Below are 9607 nucleotides of genomic sequence, written 5' to 3'. Positions count from 1 at the left end.
TTAACTGAGCCATCCAGGTGTCCCAGTGATCTAGTTTCTTTAAAAACTCAATGGTATAAAAAAAGGGGGGGGGAGTGGAGAGGCAGTGCTGCTCTAGATTAAAATAATTTATTTAAAATAATTTAAAGTCGAGCCCAAATGTCAACTGACTGATGAATGGATAAAGAAGATGTGAGATGTACACACAGACAGACAGACACACACACACACACACACACACACACATATACACACAATGGAATATTACTCAGCCATCAACAAGAATGAAATCTTGCTATTTGCAATGATGATGGGGGAAGGAGCTAGAGTGCATTATGCTAAGTGAAGTAAGTCAGTCAGAGAAAGACAAATACCATATGATTTCATTCATATGTGGAATGTAAAAAACAAAACAGATGAACATATGGGAAGGGGAAAAAAAGAAGAGAAAGGAAATAAACCACAAGACACTCTTAACAATAGGGAACAAACTGAGGGTTGCTGGAGGGAGGTGGGTGAGGGATGGGCTAGACGGGGGATGGGTATTAAGGAGGGCAGTTGTTATGATGAGCACCAGCTGTTGTATGTAAGTGATGAACCATTGAATTCCGTTCCTGAAACCAATATTGTACTGTATGTTAACTTACTAAAATTTAAATTAAAAAAGGACTATAGAAAAAACACAATAAATAGGAATTATAAATAAACAAACAAGGAAAATAACTGAGAATATATTTACATCATAAACCAACAGTTAAAAACATTTTGAGGGGCGTCTGGGTGGTTTAGTCAGATCATGATCTCACAATTTCAAACCCATGTGTCAGCCTCCGTGCTGACAGTGCAGAGCCTGCTTGGGATTCTCTCTCTCCCTCTTTCTCTGCCCCTCCCCCACTTGTGCCTTCTCTCTCAAATAAATAAACTTAAAAATTAAAAAAATATTTTGAAAGCAATGAGAGAAATTTGACTATGAAGCAAGTATTAGATGGTACTAGGGAATTATAGTTAATTCTTTAGGTGTGATAATAACTTTATTGTTACCTAAGAAAATGGTCATTATTTTAGATGTGACCCACATAAAGGTGAAATTTACAACACTTCAGCTAAAAAAAAACCCTTTGGAATAGATGAAGCAAGCAGCAGTATCTTTTTTTAAATTGATTAACTTATTTGAAATAATCTCTCCACCCCACGTGGGGCTCAAATTTACCACCCCAAGAACCAGAGTTGTAAGCTCCACCAACTGAGCCAGCCAGGAAGTGGCAGTGTCATGACAACTGTTGAATCTAGGTGATAGTTTATAGGTTCACTATTCTTCCCTTCTTTCCCTGTTCATTCCACTCCATCCAGTTACCAGGAAATCTTGTTCTCTGAACCTGCCAACTAGATTTCCTCTCAGGCTTTTGTCCTTACTGGTCCCTCTGCTGGGACTGGTTTTCCTCCAACATTAACAAGACTGGCTGCCTCTGCTTAGTCAGATCTCTATCCAAATAATACCTTTCCAAGGAAGACCTCCTTTACCAGCCTAGGTGAAGTAGGACCCCCTGTCACACACTGATCCCTTATTGGCCTTACTTTTCTTCATGGCACATATCACTGATGGTGTTGCTTGCTTGCTTGTTTTTCTGTCTCCTACAATTAAGATGTAGTCTCTGAGAGGGCAGGGTCTGTTTTATTCAGTGCTACAATGCCAGCATCTAGAACAGTGCCTGTCACATAGTAAGAAATCCATAACCAGTTGTTAAAATATTTACAGAATATTGTTATGATAGCTTGAAAGCACTAGTGATGTGGGACAAATAACAATTTAGGCTGACACATTTGCTGAATTGCTAATCCTCTAGGAACAACCTGTGCCATAATGACCTGTATATGTCATATGGTGTGAGAGATCCTGGGGATAAAAAGTGAGGCATCTCCCAGACTCTGCTTGTCTTCTGGGAGGACTTGTTTGCACAGATGCTTTTGGGCTGTGTCACCTGGCTTACCTCCAGGCGGTTGGGTTTGTCAAGGGGGTGGAGTCCCCCTCCAGCCATTCCTATAAGCTCTCTGTTTTCTGACTCACCCATTCCTTGTCCTAGGCCATCTCTAAGCTGAGTTTTCTTCCAGTTAATGGGGAAGAGAGAAAAGCTGGTTATTAAGATAAAGCTCCACCAGGTCCTGAGATCCAGAGATTAGGCTCTAAAAATATCTTAGTTTTTCCTCAGACATTATGTCTTGAGGCTGTGGTGATTTCTGTTGTGGAGGTCCAAAAATGATGGGTTTCCTACTGTAGTCTTGGACCTGGGGGCAGCAGTGAGGTCTGAAGGTCTTTTTCCTCCCCCCCAGCAAGGAACGTTCTCCATCTATTTTCCCTCCAACCCCTCTCCATTGTCCCTCCTGATACTTTCATTATGCAGCCACCAGACATTCGTGAGCCTGGGTCTGTGACATGGGAGGGAAGCCTGTTCCGGTATGCCTGTGCAGAGATTCCAATCAACTCTAAAGCTCAACAAATTTTGACAGACCTTGACTTTGCTGCACACTCAGACAATAGTGTTGTGCCATTGGATTGGGGTCTTTCTTTGTCCTAGAAAGCACCAGGGCCAAGCAAAAATCTTTTAGCCCTCTTATTTGAGTAGCTTCCTGTTGCATCCTAGCTAATACCAGTACTATTCTAATATTTGAATATTTATAATGTTTTTTTAAAAATTTTTTTCAACGTCTTTAATTTATTTTTGGGAGAGAGACAGAGCATGAACGGGGGAGGGGCAGAGAGAGAGGGAGACACAGAATCGGAAACAGGCTCCAGGCTCCCGAGCCATCAGCCCAGAGCCTGACGCGGGGCTCGAACTCACAGACCGCTAGATCGTGACCTGGCTGAAGTCGGGCGGTTAACCGACTGCGCCACCCAGGCGCCCCATGAATATTTATAATGTTTTTTAACATCAAGTTGTGCTAATTTCTCCACATTACACTTAGTTTTCAAAAATTGCCTTGTTACTTTTTGACTGCTTATTCTTTTGGATGAATTTTAGAATAGCTTTCTTTTTTTAATGTTTATTTTTGAGAGAGAGAGAGAGAGGGAGAGAGAGCGAGTGGGAGAGGGGCAGAGAGGGAGGGACACAGAGAGTCTGAAGCAGGCTCTGGACCCGGGGCTCCATCTCACTGTGAAATCTTGACCTGAGCTGAAGTGGATGCTCAAGTGACTGAGCCTCCCATGTGCCCCTAGAATAGCTTTCTTTGTTTTTAAGTTTATTTATTTATTTTAGAGAGAGAGAGCATGAGTGGGGGAGAGGCAGAGACAGAAGGGTAGAGAGAATCCCAAGCAGACTCCATGCTGTGAGCAAGGAGCCTGATGTGGGCCTGAACCTACGACTGGTGAGATCATGACCTGAGGCAAAACTGAGTTGGATGCTTAACTGACTGAGCCACCCAGGTGCCCCTAGAATAGCTTTCTTAAGTGCTAAACAAAACTATTAGGATTTTAATTGGAAGTGCATTAAACATTCAACCTAATTTGGAAATTTTTTTTGAAATAATGAATAATTAATATCTTCACAATATTGAATTTTCTCATCCAGGAACATGGTTTGTCTCTCCATTTATTTACACATTCCTTCATATATCTCAATAAGTTTTTGTACATCTTTTTCCTATTTTATTTACTAATTGGTTATTATTAGTATACAAGAAAAATTGATTTTGCATTTATTATTTTGTATTTAGCTACTTGACTGAATTCTCTTACCAATTCTAACAATTTATCAGTTTATTCTCTTGAGTTTTAAAAGTAAATAATCATATTGTTTGCAAATAACTTGTAACCAGTTGGTTCCTGGACCAAGTTCAGGCATTAAACTATCATAAAGTAAACTCATATCTTACTGGTGCAATATAATATGTTGTAATTTGTTTCTGAAAATTCATCTTGCTCTGTAAAAATACCAAAATTGGTAATGAAAATAAATAAAAAGAAAATCCAAATATATGTTTTTTTAAAAATCTCATTAATTATGTAAAACAAAACACTATTAACTATATAAAACAAAACACTAAATAGAAATGCTGCATTATAAATGTTTCTTTTGAGGTGTAATTATTCCTCGTGGGCTGGCCTAAGCTGTCCATTGTGACTATGTGAAAACCACTGAATTGTACACTTAAAAGGGTAAATTATATGGTATGTGAATTATATTCCATTTTTTTCAAAAATAAAAATATAAGTCCTTGAAGTTCAGAATGAAGATGTCATATTTTTCTGCTGAATATTCCTTAAGTAAACATCAGCATTCTTTATTTCTCTCAGGACCTTCCAAGTACATTTTAAAATAGGGTCATCTTTCTGGAATGTTTTTGTTGTCAGTGAGATGTGTATTGATTCATGACAAATATTTGGAGCAGGATAATTTCTGGAGCATCTCTAACAGTGACCCTTTGCTCTCCTATTTCAATGAAATCTTTATGGCTGAGTTCCTTTGAGAATCTAACAGTTCAATCTCCTCTGATTTATAGCTAAGCCTTGATTTGTATTTCTTGGCATTGTAGATTTGTGACAGCATAAGATTACAAAAAACCCTGTTTTGTTGATATTAAACACCTGTTTGGAAATAGTAGCCTTCCTCTTCAATGATTTCAGTTAACTTTGCCAGGAATTTCATTAATGCTTCTACAGATAACCCCGCCCCCAATTCTGATCTTACAACAAACAGTTCTCTTCCTGTAGCTATTAAACCAGAGGTATACTCTGTTCAGGATAAAATGTTTTCCTTTAATATCTCACTCTGCCGATTTTTATGTGTTATTGAGAGACAATATTTTTGTCAAAATTGTTGCTCAGTTTATTTTGTGTAATGGAGTCAAAAGTCAAAATATCATATTTTAGTTTTAAGTTATAGCTTTTCTTGATTTTTTGAATTGATTTGGCATTTCTTTTCTCATATATTACAGAAAGTGAAAACATAGTTGTTTTAAGCCACGATAATGTAATTTGTTACAGTTGTAACACTAAACTGATACAATTCATAAAAGAAAAATTTGGTAAATTCAACCTCACTAAAAGTAAAAATATTTTCTCTGTAAAAAACCCTGTTAGGATAAAAAGACAAGATACAGTCGGGGAAAAAGCATCTGCAAACCATATATCCAACAAAGAACTAGCATCTAGAATATATAAAGAACTCTCAACAGTAAAATTCTGAAATGGACAAAAGACATGCAGAGACATTTCACTGAAGAGGATATATAGACAGCAAATAAGTACATGAAAATATGTTTAACATGATTAGCCATTAGGACAATTTTAGTGTAAGTGCCTGACAATTAGCTTTTGATTACCAAGACCTCCGTATCAAAGACCTTCATCTCTGGGAGCCTGGGTGGCTCAGTGGGTTAAGCGCCCTTCAGCTCAGGTCATTATCTCACAGCTCTTGAGTTAGTGCCCCGCATTGGGCTCTGTGCTGGCAGCTCAGAGCCCGGAGCCTGGAGCCTGCTTCAGAATCTGTCTCCCTTTCTCTCTGCCCCTCCCCCAAGTAGTGCTCTGTCGGTCTCTCTCTCTCTCAAAAATAAATAATAAACATTAAAAAAAACCCCACAAAGACGTTCATCTCAAACACATTACCAGCTACACAATGAGATAAAGAGCCAGGCTGCCCCAACCATGAGGCTCCCCTTTTAGAAAGCCCTGGGTGACATAAATGACTGAGCGACCCTGCTTTTCCCTTCCCAAGTTTTAATTCCCACTCTTATGTCTTAAATTCAATTAAGAATGAACTTGCAATGCCCTAGGCACCCCACCTTTGACCCCAGTAAAGGCAGAACTCCAGGTCTGCATGTTGTCTTTACCTATGACCTTACTGTGTGGCAACTCATGTGCTGTGGACTCTCCAGAACCTGAGTAATAAACCTTGTTTTTTTCAAAGTTCCCTGATGGTTGCTGCTGAGGTATGTCTTGCAATCATAATAAAAACCACAAAAGCTGGGACGGCCACATTGGATCCAGGGGGAAATGTCTTTGTGGGATCGCTGCAAGTAGTCTGGGCCCAGGTGAGTGTCCCGAGGCATTTCTAGCTAGCAGAGACCGATCCAAAGCAAAAATGCAAATTAAAACTACCATGAGGGGGGCGCCTGGGTGGCTCAGTTAAGCTTCCGACTTCGGCTCAGGTCATGATCTCATGGTCCATGGGGTCGAGTCCCGTGTCAGGCTCTGTGCTGACGCATGGGCTCGAGCCCTGCGTCAGGCTCCATGCTGACAGCAAGGAGACTGCTTGGGATTCTTTCTCTTGCTATCTCTCTCTGTCCCTCCCATACTCATACACTCTCTGTCTCAAAATAAATAAATACACCTAAAAAAAAAAACCAGTGACAATACTAAATACTGGCTAAGATGCCTCATATATTGCTCATGGCAACTCAAAGCGGTACAGCCACCCTAGAAAATAGTGTGAGAGTTTCCTATAAAACTAAATGTGCAATTACCATATATCCCAGAAATTGCACTCCTAGGCATTTATCCCAGAGAAATCAAACATCCTATTTATACAAAAATTTGTACATGGATGTTAATAGCGGCTTTGCTTGTAATTGCCAAAAACTGGTAACAATCCAGATGTCCTTCAATGGGTGAATGCTTAAAGAAACTCTGGTGCATCCAGACCATGGAATCTTACTCTGCAATAAAAAGGAATGAACTATTGATACATGACAATTTGGATGGATCTTAATTAAGGGCATTATGCTTAGTGAAAAAAAAAATAATCTCAAAACATTACATACTGTATGATTCCATTTATATAATATTCTTGAAATGATAAAGCTAAAGAGATGGAGAATAGATCAGTGATTGCCAGGGCACAGGGATGAAGGCAGAGGTGTGTGATTATATAGGCGAGATATGCGGTAGTTACTCTATGGTGATGAAACAGTTTTATGTCATGATGGTCATGGAGGTCATACAAATCTATATTTTTTAATGTTTATTTTGAGCGAGAAGGAGAGAGAGAGACAGAGTGCATGTGTGAGCAGGGGAGGGGCAGAGAGAGAGAGGGAGAGACAGAAACTCAAGCAGGCTATATGCTGACACCCAATAGGGGGGCTTGATCCCATGAACTGTGAGATCATGACCTGAGCTAAAATCAAGAGTTGGATGGTCAACCAACTGAGCCACCTAGGCACCCCAGTCATACAAATCTATATATGAGATCAAATTGCATGTATACATGCACACATACACACGCACAAATAAGTGTGCATAAAAATGGTGAAATTGAGTAAAACCTATAGTCTAATCAGCAGTATTGTACTGGTGTCAATTCATGGTTTTGATTTTGTACTCAATTATAGAAGATGTCACCATTGTGGGAAGCTGGGTAAAGGGTCCAATGGACTACTTTTGCAACTTCCTGTGAACTGGCAATCATTTCAAAATAAAAAGTATTAAAAGAATTATTGTGTTTTTTAAACTCTGATACAACTATTGTTTTTTTAGAGAAAGAAAGAATGGGGCAGGGGGGCAGAGGGAGAGAGAGAGAATCCCAGGCAAGCTCCAAGCTCAGTGCAGAGCCCAACGTGGGGCTCAATCCTACGTCCCTGGGATCATGACCTGAACTGAAATCAAGAGTTGGTCGCTCAACTGAGTGAGCCACCCAGGCACCCTGAAACCTTTTCATAGAACCCACACGTTTTTCCTTAAATTAAAAGGCTGATTTTTCATAAACATTACTTTTTCAAGATACAGTTGACCTACTATAAAATTTGCCAGTTTAAGGTGTACAATATGGTGGGTTTTAATGATTCACAAAGTTGCACAGTCATTGTCACTAATTACACAACATTTTCATGATCCCTGAAACTCCATACCCATTAGTAGTCACTCCCATTTCCCCTTTCCCCCAGTCCCTGATAACCATTAATCTACTTTATGTCTCTGTCTCTTTATCTCCATTGTTGCATATTTTGGATATTTCATAGAAATGGAATTATGTAATATACAACCTGGGTTTCTGGCTTTTTTAAATTAGCATGATGTTTGCAAGTTCATCAATGTTGTGGTGCATATCAGTACTTCATTCCTTTCATGGTTGAATAATATTCCATAAACATTTTGTTTATACATCAATTGATGGGCTTTCTGTTGTTTTCATTTTTTGCTATTATAAATAATTGTGCTATGATCATCCATGTACAAATTTTTGTAGAATCACGTATTTTCAAAATTGGGAGTATATATTTAGGAGTGGGACTTGTGGGTCATATGATGACTCTCTGTGTAACTTTTTGAGGAACTGCCAACCTGTATTCCAAAGGGGCTGCACCACTTTATATTCCTATCAGCAATGCCTGAGGGTTCTAATTTATCCATATCGTCACTAATATTTGGTATTGTCTGTCTTTTTTGTTATAGTCATCCTAGTGAGTGTGAAATGGTATCTCATTGTGTTTTTTATTTGCATTTCCCTAATGATTAATAATATTGAGAACCTTTTCATTTGTATGTCTTATTTGGAGGAATGTCTTTCAAATCCTTTGCTCATTTTGAATTGGGTTGTCTTTTTGTCATTGAGTTGTAAGAGTTCTTTATATGTTATAGATACTAGACTCTTATAGACACATGATTTGCAAATTTCTCCTGTGGGTTGTCTTTGCACTTTCTTGATAGTGTTCTTTGAAGCACAAAAGTGTTTAATTTTAATGAAGTCCAACTTAGCTATTTTTTCATTTGTTGTTTGTGCTTTTGGTGTCATATCTAAGAATCCATTGCCAAATCCAAGGTCAGCAAACTTTACTCTTACGTTTTTTTCCAATAGTTTTATACTTTTAGGTCTCACTTTAGGTCTTTGATCCATTTTGAGTTAATTTTTGTGTATGGTTTGAGGCAGAGTTCCAACTTCATTCTTTTCCATATGAATATCCAGTTGTCCCTGCATCATATATTGAAAAGACTATTCTTTTTTTAATATATGAAATTTATTGTCAAATTAGTTTCCATACAACACCCAGTGCTCATCCCAAAAGATGCCCTCTTCAATGCCCATCACCTACCCTCCCTTCTCTCCCACCCCCCATCAACCTTCAGTTTGTTCTCAGTTTTTAAGAGTCTCTTACGCTTTGGCTCTCTCCCACTCTAACCTCTTTTTTTTCCCTCCCCTCTCCCATGGGTTTCTGTTAAGTTTCTCAGGATCCACATAAGAGTGAAAACATATGGTATCTGTGAAAAGACTATTCTTTACCCCTGTTGAATTGTCTTGGCACCGTTGGCAAAAATCAACACCATACATATATGGGTTTATTTCTGGATTCTCACTTCCAATCTGTTGATACAAAAAGTTTTTTTTTTAATTAATAAACTACTTTCCCTGAGGCCTAACCTGGATCCACTCTGAGTAGAATCCATGTCATTTTTGCCCACACTTATAAACTACTTCAAGAGGGGTGCCATGAAGTACTTTAAATTTTCCTTCTTTAGGAAAATGAAGCTGATTAATAGGTTTCCAGGAAGCGAGGAATAGTATGTGTGATGGTATTAGAAATAACTTTGGATTAGAATTAGCAAAGCCTAGGTTTGAATGTTAGTTCTATCCAAAGCTATGTGGCTTTGGGCAATTTACTTAACTTCTATGAGTTTTAGCTACTGTGAAATGGAGGTGATGGA

This window comes from Prionailurus viverrinus, chromosome X (assembly GCF_022837055.1).
Source record: "Prionailurus viverrinus isolate Anna chromosome X, UM_Priviv_1.0, whole genome shotgun sequence".
Classification (NCBI taxonomy): Eukaryota; Metazoa; Chordata; class Mammalia; order Carnivora; family Felidae; genus Prionailurus; species Prionailurus viverrinus.
The sequence above is the reverse complement of the archived record's forward strand: the minus strand, read 5'-3'. Positions refer to the sequence as shown.